General features: G+C 52.3%; 1 protein-coding gene and 1 long non-coding RNA gene across 5 annotated transcripts in view; one reads left to right on the forward strand and one right to left on the reverse strand.

Moving 5' to 3' along the window:
• Nucleotides 1-13,767, forward strand: part of TSPAN9 (tetraspanin 9) — a 231,747-nt gene that overhangs the window by 166,400 nt on the left and 51,580 nt on the right. The window lies entirely within an intron of this gene.
• LOC134728511 (uncharacterized) lies at nt 3,799-4,728 on the reverse strand. The gene is made up of 2 exons (XR_010108980.1): nt 4,607-4,728; nt 3,799-4,088 (listed from the first exon to the last, which is right to left on the reverse strand). It is a non-coding gene; the product is annotated as an uncharacterized LOC134728511 (long non-coding RNA).

Here is a 13,767-nt window from a genome sequence, read left to right on the forward strand (position 1 = left end):
GCAGAGGGAGGAGATGGGGTGTGATGGGGTGAGGGGAGGACGGTCGTGAGGGGCTGGTAGAGTTAGGAAGGCAGACGTTTTTTATCCTCTAGTTGCACATAGCGGGAGAAACTCCTTTAAAGACCGGAGAAGATAACCTGCCATTCTTGGTCTTTGTGCTTGGAAAGGAGTATTCTCAATTTGTTCACAAGTTCAAGGGGACGAGCCTGGGTATTAGGGAATGATCCGCTCTTGAAAGGTCAGATTCACATCCAAGCAGCCTTAGGAGGGCTTACTCCTGAATCCTCTGGCCGTGAGCATTCTTAAGGGGCCATGTAATCTTTTTTCCCTCCTTCTGGGTAAAATGCTGACTGCTGATTTCTTAGGGATGGAGGGTCCTAAGCCTCTGTAAGTGTGCTTGGATTTGAGGGTGTGTATATATGGCTGAGGCAGAAGGATTGCTTGAGCCCAGGAGTTTGAGGCCAGCCTAGGCAACATAACAAGACCCCATCTCTTAAAAAAATTATATATATATATATGTGTGTGTGTGTGTGTGTGTATGTATGTATATATATACATATATATATATATATATGTATATATATATATATATTTTTTTTCCTCTTCGAACTCCTGGGCTCAAGCAGTCCTCCTGCCTTAGCCTGCCAAGCAGCTGGGACAACAGGCATACACCACTGTGCCTGGCTTCTCCTAATATGTGGTCTGAATCCTTCCCAAGAAGCCCGAAGGGTTTCCAACAGTATCCTTGATGGTAGAGAGAGGCCAGGTTATCCTCCCATTGGTTAGTGAGATACTGAGTGCAAGAGGGAGACCTGACACTTACCTGCATGTCTGGGTGGCTGAGGCTGGAACTGAATCCTCGTCCCTGGGCCTCTGCCCGTACCTACACTGCACTCTGTACTATGTTGTATCTGGCCCTCTGTATGCTGGCAGTAAACACCACAGTGGGCAAATCCAAATGATTGTTTAGTGGTAAAAAATTAAATGCAAGAGCTGAAGCCAACAGCAGTTTCATTGAACACAGGGAGACTAAGAGCCCCAGAGCAGCATCAGAAGTCATCGGCTGTACATGTGTCCTGGGCTGAATGTGTCCCCCAGGGCTGCGCAGCCTGGGCCATTTTGCCCTGCTGGGGGCAGGCTTTGGAGAGCAGCTTTAACCCTCTGACAAGGGCTGGCTTCTGACAGCTCTAGGGCAGCCCATCATGGCCTGTGCTTCCTGGGCCCTCTGAGACACTAAGGTCAGACGCCTGAAGGGACAAAGCTGTTTTTAGTGGGGAGACTCCCCATGGAGGGTGAAATTTGCATTGAGTGCTTGGAGAGTGGCAAGTTAATGCTTCCTGGCAGCACCAGGAAGCCGCAGGTACCTGTGGACAGGAAAATGGGTCATGAGGGAGTGTTTGGTGTTTGTGTGACAGGCAGGCTTGCGTGCCAGGCCCGGCCCCAGCCTCCCCTTCTCACACGGACTCACACTCCATCTCCACTGGCCTCTGGCTCTTCCAGTCGGGCCACGTCCTCTGCATGTGAGGCAGGGGACTTAGGTGTGCTCACTTGCAGCTGGGGCTTGGTGTCCATGGGAGGCTTGAAGACAGGAGGAAGCCGGTTGGCAGGCCCCAGGGAGGGCTGGTCCTGCTCGGGTGGGCTGGGTGGTACAGGTTTGACTTCTGCCGAGGTTATAATAACGATCTAACAATGACTGGTGTTCATGGGGTGCTTTCTGGCTCAGAAAACGCCTTCATATACATCTCTCATTTGGTCCTTGTGGTCCTTTTCAAGGAAATAAGAAAGGCAGCTAAAATTCATTGAGCAATTACTATGTACCAGGCACTATGCTAAATGCTTTGTCTGTATTTAAAAAATCCTTGGCCTGATGTGGAGGCTCACGTCTGTAATCCCATCACTTTGGAAGGCCGAGACGGGAGGACTGCTTGAGGCTAGGAGTTTGAGACCAGCCTGGGCAACATCACAAGACCTCAACTCTACAAAAAAATATAGAAAAATTAGCCAAATGTGGTGGCATGCACCTGTGGCATGCACCTGTAATCTCAGCTACTTGGGAGGCTGAGGCTGGAGGATCACTTGAGCCTGGGAGATCGAGGCTGCAGTAAGCTGTGATTGCACCACTGCGCTCCAGCCTGGACAACAGAGCCAGACCCTCTCTCTTAAAAAAGAAATAAATAAGCTCTCCTCACATCCTGCTTTTGAGTCCCCATTTCACGCATGAGGATACTAAATCTCAGAGGTGTTGGGGGACCAGTCACACAAGCACTAGGGGGAAGATCCAGGACTCGCTTAGGCAGTTGTTTCTGAGGCTTTGCTCATGCCCTCCCCACCCCATAGGGTGGATGAAAAAGGCCCCACTATTGGCAGGCAGGCCTAGAAGTGAGTGCTCCTAGCTTTAGTGCTGAGCCCTGTGCTGCCTGGCTGCAGAGCAGCGCCCCACTCTCCTTTCAGTCCCAGCATGAGTTGATGTTGGTACAGTTGATGTTGCTGGGAGGAATCTTGGCACAGCTCCCTTCCAGGGTGTGTCGGTTTTCTGGGACTGCTGTAACAAATTACCATAAACTTGGTGGCTGAAAACAACAGAAGTCTACTATGTCACCATTCTGGAGGCCAGATGTCTGAAATTGAAGTGTTGCAGGGCCATGCTCCCTTCGAAGGCTCTAGGGAAGAATCCTTCCTTGCCTCTCCCAGCTTCTGGAGGCTGCCAGCATTCCTTGGCTTGTGGCTGCATCACTGCAATCCCTCATCTCCTCCTCCTCTGTATACCTCCCTTTGCCTCTCTCTCATAAGGACGTTCCTGTTGGCATTTAGCCCTCCCAGGTCATCCAGGATGACCTCCTTATTTCAAGATCCTTCATATAATCACATCTGCAAAGACCCTCTTCCAAATAAGGTCACATTCACAGGTTCCAGGGATTAGGACATGAAGTTATCTTTGGAGCCACCATTCAACCCATGGCACAGAGCATCCCCAGCTACTGTGGGCACAGGGGACAGGAGTTGGTCCCATTTCGGGCCCAGAGAGTTGTGGGGGCCACAAATCTGTACCAGCCTCCTAGCAAGGGGCAGCAAATAGAATCAAGAAGATGAATCCCTGTCTTGGGTCTCAGCCTCAGTGGTCTCGTGGCCTGGCCTTCGAGTTGCCTTTGACTGTGAACCTGCACTGGGTGTGTGGCCCTCGCTCTGCCTTCTTTCCTTCCATCTGTCCTCATTTCACTCTTGTGTGGCTTCCTAATTATCTTGCTCCCAGCAAATCCCATGTATTCTCTCTCCCTTGTCCTCCCAGGATCAGAGGCTTTCCCCTTGCCTCTGGCCTGACCGCCTTCTGCAGCATCCCTGTCTGGGGCTTGCTGGCAAGTAGCTTTCACCAGGACCTATCTGTGTATTTGAGGGCTGTGGCCAAACTGAAGGCCCTAGATTCAGGGCTGGCTGGGGGTAGAGGATGCCTCAAAGATAGGGCTGTGTGCCATCTTCCTGCTGGGTTTTGCTGAACTCAGAGTGAGAGGAAGCAGGCCTGCAGCGGTTCATCACACCTGCCAGGCACAGCTGGGGCTGAATGCAAATGAAGCCCCTTCCAGCCATCTCTCTGCCCAGCAGCCTTCTCTCTGGCAGGCAGGCATGGTTGCACCAGCTTCCGTTGCATAGACATGTCAGGGACCCTGCTGCTGTGTGGGAAGCCAGAGTCCGACCTGGCTCCCCTGGGCTGGATACATTTGCCTCTTAAGCCCTGGGTTGGAGAGAATCCAGGGCTTGGTCCCCATCAAGAGACAAGAGCACAACGGAGCAGTGTGTAGATACTTTTCTTTTTCTTTGTTTATTCCCCCTTCCTTCCCTCTCCTCCCATCATCTGTCTGGGACTTCTCTCCACGAAGCAGAAAACCTACCAGCTGGTTGTGTCCTGCATCACTCTATGGAGGCGTCCCCATCACTGGTCTCTCCCCAGGATTGCCCAGAGCCTGTGGGGACTCTGGGTGGAGATGCTTGGAAGGCCGGTGCCGGTTATAGGCATCACACATTGTCCAGGAGGATGAATGCTTTTGAAGGTCAGCAGGACCCAAGTTTAGTTTCCAGGACTTCCTGGTGTTCAGCTGGAAGAGTGGATGAAAAGACAGGTCTTCCTGAGGCATAGTCTCACAGCCAGGCTTCCCCCTCCCTTGTGAGCCTGACTCCCCTGCCTGCATCTCACCGTCTCCTTTTTCCCCGCCTGCCTTCACCCCACCACCAAGAAGGTAGTGTTTTCTATTGTAGGGTGGCGCCCATAGGAACTTTTCTTTCAAGTCCTGGAACTGAACGTCCCTAGGAAACAGTAAGTCATTTGCTTCTGCAAGCGTGGGTGCCCACGGAGCGCTCTTCAGCACTTCGGGGTGTGGTCTTCTCAAGTGGGGGTGGCAAGGTTTCCTCAGCCCCTGGAGACCCTGCCTCATACCCAGGGGTTTTCCCCACACTGCTCTGGGAACTGAGGGGTAAGAGTCCATGCCGGCCTGTCCCACCAGCTGCCCTCAGTTATCTCCTTCCATCTGCAGCACACCCCCGTTCTCATCCACATGCAGCCCCTGCTCCGATCCTCAGTTCCCCCGAGGAGATATCAAGTTGTTGGAAGGCTCACCTGTCCTCGGCCCCCCTGGAGACCCCTGCAGGACTCCCTGGGGCCTCCTTGACCCCCATCTGGAGGCCCCCATTCAGTAGGATCTCAGCGCGTACCTTCCTGCCTGGAGGTGCGGAGATAGGGTTGGGAGCTGGGGGCGGGGGTGTATGCTATAAAGGGCCCAGCGTGACCTACATAAACCTTCTGCCTGGGAAGTGAAGGATGCCTTTAATTGGGAACGGTGCTTAGTCGAGAGAGTGCTTGCCTGGGTGTGTAAGGATTGTGGTTTTTTAAAAATAATTTTAATTTCTCGCCAGAGAATGCCATACATTCTTTCTTTCTACCCTGTGGAGTCTCTTATCGCCGCAGAAAGCAACAGAACAGCAGGTGCAGAAATGAGAGAGGCAGGGGAGAATGAAGGGAAGCGGGGCAGTCCCAAGTTCCCTAACTCTGTGACCTTGGGCCAGGCACTGCCGCTTTTGGGGCCTCAGAATTCCTATCAGTTCACTTGAGCCCTAGGATACCTCTAGGCAGAAAATTCTGGTCCTGCTGTTACCACTGAAGACATCAAACATGCTCTGAGATGGGGAGTCAGCGAAGACAGCACTCCAGGCTGGACCGGGCCCTAGCCCGGACAGTCCTGGCATCAGCCCCGCGTCACTACGGAGAGATGCCGTCGGCAGAGACTGAGAAGGAGCTAGTCAGATCCAGCCATCCCAGCCTGACCATCCCATGCCCCATGCCAGCCCACCCTAAAGAGGTCAACCTCAAGGGGCAGAGGACTGAGCCAGCAGGGGCGGGGTGGGTGGAAATTCACATGGAATTGGCCAGCCCCCATGCCAGGGCAACAGATGTTCGCTTTGGAGCCTGGATGGGGTTCGCTCCAGGTTGTGGGCGGGCGGCGCCTTCAGATGATCTCCCGGCTCGGGTTACTTGTTGGCTCTGGGCAGGGCCTTTCACTTTGGGGGCTGTCTGGCCTCCAGGATTCCTCCCACCTCTGCCTTTTCACCCGCTGTCGCGTGCATGCCCAGCCAGCAGAGCTGGCCACCTTGCCCCTGATGCTCTGAGCTCCCTGTGCCTGGGCCTGGCTCTCAGTGGGGCTGTCTCAGGCCAGGGCAGCGTCTCCCCTCTCCCTGGAAGTACCCTGCTTATCCTGATTGCAGCAGTACGGTTATTTGTGCCCTTGGAGGGATTAAGAGTCTGTAGGGCCTTCACCACGGGCCTCTTCCAGAGGTCCCTTCTGTCTGGTTAGGAACTGCAGTCCTGGATTTTTCTTTTTGGTATGATTCTTGTGGGCCTGAGGATGGCAAACTTTGGAATTTAAGTGGGCATAGAATTCCCAGCTACCAAGGTGCCGTTACAACCAAGTACCCGTTCCTCCTATATGGTAAATCCTGAGAAATGTGTGTAGTTTTCTCTTAAAAATATCTCCTCTCTTGATCGCTGGCTTCTGTTATGTTTTTTTTCCCCACAGTGAGATATGCTTATTTTTAAGAATGCTTCCAATAACCAGAGGATATGAAACCAGTTTAATTTTTTACCCCACTAAGAGATAAGAAGGAGGAGTCAGAGGGAGGGATGTGGACACAGCAAGAAGGATTTGGGTGGGATCATCAGGGTAACTGAGGACCAAAAGCCCATCCCCTGCCCTGATGCTTTCCGTCTCCTGCCTTCTGCTCCCTGCAATTGGTCCATGGAACCTTGAACTAAAAGAAAACTTAGAGGACATTAAATCGGGTGGTTTTGAGGCCAGCTTTGCATCGGAATCACCTGGGAAGGTTGCAGAACTATAGACTTGCAGTTCCTACCTCTAGCGACTGAGTTTGTTGGTCAGGAGTGGAGACTGGGCTGTTTGTTTAACAAGGTCCCCCAGTGATGCTGGCGCATCCAGCCCTCCCTGTCCTTGGAGCGGGATTTGGTGCATGGGTCTGGCGCAGCCCTGGCTCTCCCGTTCCTCAGACACAGGAAGCGCAGCTCCAGCCACTCTCAGTGGGCACCTGCAGGTTTACGTTCCCTGCCTCCAGAGGCTGCTCACTCCATTTGGGGAAGTTTTAGCCATAGGAAGTTTTCTTGCTGGGCCTGGATCTATTTTTCAGAGCCACACAGAAAGATTTTCCTTTCCCTACTTGGGGTCTGGCCTTCTCACAGGAGGACAGCTGTCCCACCTGTCCAGTCTTGTCACCTCTGTCTACATACTCTCTATTCCTTCTCAGGCTTTTCAGGTGCCTTTGCTGATCACAGGTGTGGGGAGGAAAGCCACCCAGGAATGGGGACAGAGAACTTGAGACTTTGCTGGCTAGGTCAAGCCGATTTTTTCTCTCCAGGGCCACCTGTCGTCTCATTCCTTTCTGTCTCTTTTGGTAGCTTCAGCTTGAAGCTACCAAAGCTTGAATTCTCAAGCTTCCAGGATTATGTAAATTAGTAAGGTTAAAAGCATTTAAAACTATTAAGTAGTGTTTGATAAATACAAAAGAATACATGTAAGTTACAAAGTTTAAGAAACACTGTGGAATCCACCACCTAGCTGAATGTGGATTGTCACAACACATCACCTCTAGCCCTGCTCCATCCCTGTCCCATCCCCTGGCAGAGGGCACCCTTCTCCTGAGGGCATTTTTATCAGCCTTTTGCCTTTTTATGTAATGTTGCCCCTCAGATGTTTCCCTAAACGATGCATTCTATAGTTGCATGTGCTTCTGAGCTGTGTAAAATGGTATTGTGCTACATGTAGCTTTCTGTAGCTTGCATTGCTTCTACTAAATATTGTGTTTCTAAGATTCATCCATGTATCGTTTGTACTTGTAGTTCATTCATTTTCCCTGCTTTTTAATATTTCATTGCGTGTTCATTGTTACCAGTTTTTTGCTGTCACGAGCAAAGCTGCTGTGAGCATCTTTGTGTACATTTCTTTCATGCACATGAATAATAGTTCCTCTATGGCATACACTGGTGAAATTGCTGCATCACGGGGCAAGGAGTTTTCCTCTTTTGAGAAATGCATCAGATCTCAAAGAAAAGAGCAGTCCTGTTGGCAGGGGTTGTGGGCTATAGAGGTGTGTCTGTCCTAGCCTGAGTAGCAGCCAGGTCTCTGCAGGGAATATTTCCCAAGCTGAGTAGCAAGAGCCAGGTTCCTTCCAGCACTCCCATCTCGGAGCCCCCACAGGCTGCAGAGAATAGCAGAGTTACTTTACACAGAGCGGGGATGAATGGAGCTTGTGTAAACGTGGGTGTGTAGGGCTGAGACGTCCTCGAAGATCTAATTTACTGCCCTGCTTTCCCATCCTGGAACCTCTGCCAAGTGCCTATAAAAAAGATGAAATATTTAGCCAAGATCGGGGAAGGAAGAATCAAGGCAGACTTTCACATTGGCCATGCTGTTGAGAAGGTGGTTTGGGCAGTTTTCTTCTACACCATCCCAGATTTAAATCCTGGCCATCCTTTGATTGTCTAGTTGAAATTCCATGGTCTGAATGAAATCTTTTTGTCCCCACATGCAGGCATCTTACCTTCCTCTGAATTTCTCAGGTGCACTTAACAGCTATGTTGTAGTTGAGACTATGGCCTTGAGGGCAGGGCCTTTGTTTCTTACTCTTTCATGACCCCCTCCCTCTGCTCTGCCCACCCTGCAGCACTGACATAGTAGTAGGTACTCATTAAATGCAAGCATTGATTGACCTGCCTGCAAACTGGGTGACAGGCTACTTTATCATCTTTCCCATTCCTTACCTCCAAAAGTAACATCCCAAGAGCTGTATTTCTGGGAGGCTGAGACACCTGTTTTGAAAAAGGCTTTTAAGTGCACTGTGCAGTGAGGGGCACATCCTAGGCCAGGCCTGCAGTCAGAGTGGAAGCGTGGAGTGGTCTGTGCTGCTCTCAGCACTCATTCCAGGATCAGCTGCTGATGGCAGGGCTTGGAGAAGGGCTGAATCCTAGCAACTCTACAGGAAAGAAGAAAAATATCATCTCAGTATCCCAGGTTTTCTCAGGCAGCAGAAGGCAGTAGTAAACAACCCAGAGGGTCCTGAGTTGTCGCCGTTTAGGAAAAAAATATAGGTAAGTGAGGCCGGGCGTGGTGGCTTACGCCTGTCATCCCAGCACTTTGGGAGGCCAAGGTGGGCGGATTACGAGGTCAGGAGATCGAGACCATCCTGGCTAACACGGTGAAACCCCATCTCTACTAAAAAAATACAAAAAAAAAAATTAGCCGGGCATGGTGGTGGGCGCCTGTAGTCCCAGCTACTCGGGAGGCTGAGGCAGGAGAATGACGTGAGCCCTGGAGACGGAGCTTGCAGTGAGCAGAGCTTGCGCCACTGCACTCCAGCCTGTGCGACAGAGCGAGACTCCGTCTCAAAAAAAAAAAAGAAAAAAAAATATATATGTAAGTGAATGAAGGAATGAGTGGAGTGAAGCGGCAATGAGTGAACGAGAGCACAGACCAACAGCGTGCTGTAGTGGCAGGAAGCCTGGCCGGAAGCCTGGAGCCTTGGGGTTCGCACGCTAGCATTTTCCTTACTTTTTGGGTGACATTGGAAAAGCTGCCCAATGTCTTCTCAGCTTCCTTATCTGTAAAATGGGGCAAAAGTACATATGCCCCAGGGTGGTTGAGAAGATCAGAGGAGATCATGTTTGTGAAAGTTCCCACTTCCCTTGAGTCCTTGTCTAATGTCACCAGGGGCTACATGGATCAACAAGACTGTGTGACGAATGCGTGTGTGATTCCCTCACTGAGTAGGTTTGAATTTGGAAGGTGTCAACTGCATCCTGTCTCCCACCCTCTGATGATGGCTGGTTATTTCAGATGGGGAAGGCGGTGCCTCTGTGAACTGGGCTTGTCCTGCAGCCAGTTTGGTGCTTTCCCTGTGAGCTGGACTGTGTGAGGGCTGAGGGCTGACTCCAGTCAGTGGCACCTTCCCAGTTTGCCTGTGTGGGGGGACAGCAGGTGCCAATATGATTAGCTCTGGGGGCTTTGGCCTAGCTTGCCTGCAACAGCACTTAATTTGGGGGAGTCCAGCCAATCTTCTCAAATGAGGACTTGCTGAAGCCATGGCTCATGTTCCAGGATTCCCCTGGACCTGCTGCCGCTGGGGCGGCATGAGGGATCCTGATTCAGGGTTCCACAGCTCTGTCCCTGTGACTTGAGGCTGCAAACTTCCCCAGGGCTAGGGGCAGGCTCTGCTGTTGTTTCTGTTCCTTTAGCGTCCCCTGCAAGCCTGTGGTGTTTGGAGAAGAACAGTGCACCTGAAGTCAGAAGGCCTTGGTTTGAACCCCCTGCTCTGCCTCCTGAGCAGCAGCTCTGTGACTCTGAGCCAGTTGCTTAATGTCTCTGAGCGTCATCTTCCTCACTGGTGGAGAGAAGACAATAATCTCTACCTTGAGGGAATGGTGCAATAATTTAATGTTAATTACCATTTATCTAGTACTTTCTGGGAGTGACAAACACTTGGTAAACACTTTACAGGCATGATTTCCACAGCAAACCTGAGAGGAAGGTGTTATGCCCTTTTACAGATGAGGCAGCTGGAGCTCAGAGAGGTTAGGTAACTTGCCCTGGGCTGCACAGCTGGTAGGTTGCAGAGTCTGTTCACTTCAGCTGCCTGCCTCTGAGGCCCGTGCCCTTCGCTGCCACCAGGATGCTTCCTCCAGTAGATAAGATGATATGTAAAGAACGCCCGGCATGCTGTTGGCTGGATCTGAGTCTCACCCAGCCCGTGGAATTTGCTGAGAGACTGCGGCTTTCTGGGGACTGGAAAAAATGGAGGCGGGGGTAGAGAAGAGACGAGTAAGCCTGGGTCTGTGCTTCCCAGCCTTTGTAGGGGAATCATCCGAGAGTCCAGGCGGTGGGGTATTTTTGGTAGCAGGCTCATGACTCTTCTCCAGGTTCAGCAGGAGGGAGATGGTGGGTAGTGACGTACAGGGACATAGCTCATTCTGCAAGTTCATGAAAAGCTCTGCAGGCTCAGATCCTGTCATCACTGGGCACCCTCTGGGTTCCTAGTACTGTAGGGCACATTTGAGCAATGTCATACAGATGTGGCCCTGCCCTTAGGGAGCACCTGGTTGTCAGATAGAAACGAGCACACATGTGAAATGACTGCGAGCAGCAGCCAAGGCAGTGAGCAGTGCGGTGTGAGGATTTGTGGGAGGGGCCATTGCTTTGAATGACTCATCAGGGAGGGCCTCCTAGAGTAGGTGGGGCGGCAGCTGAAGCATGGGTAGAATGTGTCCAGGAGAGAGGAGGGGCTGTGAGATACATCAAAAGAGAAGGCTCATCCCAAATTTGGGCCACGGGGTCATTGTATTATCCTGATCAATGTCATCCCCTTTGTCACATTTTTAAAGTCTCCTGTGTCAGCCGCTCTATAGGAAGCCCATCACACAGATATTCCTGGGCTTGCCTCCTGATGACTTACAATCAAAGACAGGCTGGTGCCCACCTACGTGAAATGTGACCTGCAAAGCATTCTGTGAGGCCGTTCTGGTCCCTGTATTTCCCACCTATTCTCCTTATACCAGCGCTACCTGTTGGCCACAGAACAGAGTGTCCCTCTGGCCGGGAGAGACCTCAAGTTGGCTTTGCCAAATTCCTTCCCTCCTCCCTCACCAAGGACACTCCAGTGGACAGCCAGAGCCTCTGCAGCCCTGTCCCACCCGAGGCAGGCTGCCGTGGAAGGGGCAGTGCTCTTAGCCCACTCTTCTTTCTCTGAGCTTGGCCTGCCCTCCCGGTTGGGCTGGAATCGAAAACCTGATTGATCTCTCCAGAACAAATGGCAGTTTTATGATGTAGGGTTTCAGCTTTCTGCAAGTCTCCCCCTCCCCAGGCACAGAGAGGGCAGGGTCAGCTTGCCCCCTTCCCTTCCGAAGCCAGAGGTGGGCATTAGCTCCCTCCAGCTGTCCCTGAGTCCACACAGCCAGCTGCTGCCTGCTGCGAAAGGGCATTGCCGCCGCCATCTGCAGCTCATTTCCCTGGTGTGAATTTTGCAAACAACCTTTTTAATCATGTTTATGAACTCAGCGTACATTTGCTGCAGGTTGAGTTTCCCGTGATGATGGAAAGCTTGGTTATAAAGCCAGCAGGTTGGGTTTCAAAATCCAGCCTCATTGTGGATCCTTCTCTACCTTCCTCTCCTCTTCCTTCCCTCCTCTTCCCTCCCCAGTCAACCTCAAGAGAAGCACTAGAATATTCCCTCATTTTCCCAAGCTGTTTACAAAGCCCTTCTCTCTCTCTCGTAGAGAAGATGCATTATCCCCATTCTACAGGTAACAGTACCGAGGGTCAGAGACACCACGTGATCTGCCCAAGGCTCATGGTTAACAGCCACCGAGCTGAGCCTTGAACCCTGCTTCTGCATCTGTGTCCTCTGCTGTTCCCACTCTGCTGAGCAACTTTGACCTGGCTGGCATGACAGGCGCCCTCCCTGTGCATCTCTCAAAGTCTTCTCCTGCCCCACCCTGGGGACATGTGGCCTGAGCACAGTCCGCAGCTGCCAGGGGCCAGCTTTGTGCTGAATTGTGGTTTGTGGCTTTTATTTCTTCCCACGATGCCCTTCGTGAATGTCATTGAGTTTATTAGGTCCGGCTCCTTCTCCTTTGCTAGCTAGGAATACCAAACCCTACATGGTCCTGTTACCCAGAAAACATCGCCGACCCTTCCATGCCTCACGGGAACGGCCCTGGCTGAGAGTTGGGGCGTGTTGGGTTTAGATTCCAAAGGCAGCTATCCTTTATTCCCTGTTCGAGGAGAAAGTCTCATGCCTTCATTTCTCCACTCAAAAAACGGGGTAAAGATTCTCTCTTTAAACCCTGGTCCCTACTGGGGCAGCAGGAAGGTGCACTGGGAAAGTCAGCAGAGGCCATCTGACAGCAGCAGCAGATGCACCGTTTAGTGCTTGGCGTCTGTTGAACTGGGCCTCTCACCCATGAGCGTGCAGCATACGTAGGTGGGTGGTGGGGCCGCCCTTTGTGTGTGTAACACCTTCATTCCCAAGCTGTTTCCTTGCTTCATGCTCTCTCTGGTTTCCCTGAAAACATGCAGACCCTCCCAAAAGAGGGTCGGGTGGCCGCCATCTCAGCCCAGAGAGGGGTAGGTGAGTTCCCACTGGCACCCAGCATGGCGTTAGACCTGAGGGTGCCCTGATTCATCCCCTGATCATGCCTTCTGTTTTCCAGGCCTGACTTCATCATCCTGGGAAGAAGAGAGCAAGTGCACATTCCTCCCTTGTGAAAAAGAGGGAGAGAGGCAAGGCGTAGAGGGGTGCCTGGTGGGTAGTGAAAAAGAGGGAGAGAGGCAAGGCGTAGAGGGGTGCCTGGTGGGTAGGGAAAAAGAGGGAGAGAGGCAAGGCGTAGAGGGGTGCCTGGTGGGTAGGGAAAAAGAGGGAGAGAGGCAAGGCGTAGAGGGGTGCCTGGTGGGTAGTGAAAAAGAGGGAGAGAGGCAAGGCGTAGAGGGGTGCCTGGTGGGTAGGGAAAAAGAGGGAGAGAGGCAAGGCGTAGAGGGGTGCCTGGTGGGTAGTGAAAAAGAGGGAGAGAGGCAAGGCGTAGAGGGGTGCCTGGTGGGTAGGGAAAAAGAGGGAGAGAGGCAAGGCGTAGAGGGGTGCCTGGTGGGTAGTGAAAAAGAGGGAGAGAGGCAAGGCGTAGAGGGGTGCCTGGTGGGTAGGGAAAAAGAGGGAGAGAGGCAAGGCGTAGAGGGGTGCCTGGTGGGTAGTGAAAAAGAGGGAGAGAGGCAAGGCGTAGAGGGGTGCCTGGTGGGTATTGAAAAAGAGGGAGAGAGGCAAGGTGCAGAGGGGTGCCTGGTGGGTAGGGAAAAAGAGGGAGAGAGGCAAGGCGTAGAGGGGTGCCTGGTGGGTAGTGAAAAAGAGGGAGAGAGGCAAGGCGTAGAGGGGTGCCTGGTGGGTATTGAAAAAGAGGGAGAGAGGCAAGGCGCAGAGGGGTGCCTGGTGGGTAGGGAAAAAGAGGGAGAGAGGCAAGGCGTAGAGGGGTGCCTGGTGGGTAGTGAAAAAGAGGGAGAGAGGCAAGGCGTAGAGGGGTGCCTGGTGGGTAGTGAAAAAGAGGGAGAGAGGCAAGGCGTAGAGGGGTGCCTGGTGGGTAGTGAAAAAGAGGGAGAGAGGCAAGGCGTAGAGGGGTGCCTGGTGGGTAGGGAAAAAGAGGGAGAGAGGCAAGGCGCAGAGGGGTGCCTGGTGGGTAGGGAA

This window comes from Pan paniscus, chromosome 10 (assembly GCF_029289425.2).
Source record: "Pan paniscus chromosome 10, NHGRI_mPanPan1-v2.0_pri, whole genome shotgun sequence".
NCBI lineage: Eukaryota > Metazoa > Chordata > Mammalia > Primates > Hominidae > Pan > Pan paniscus.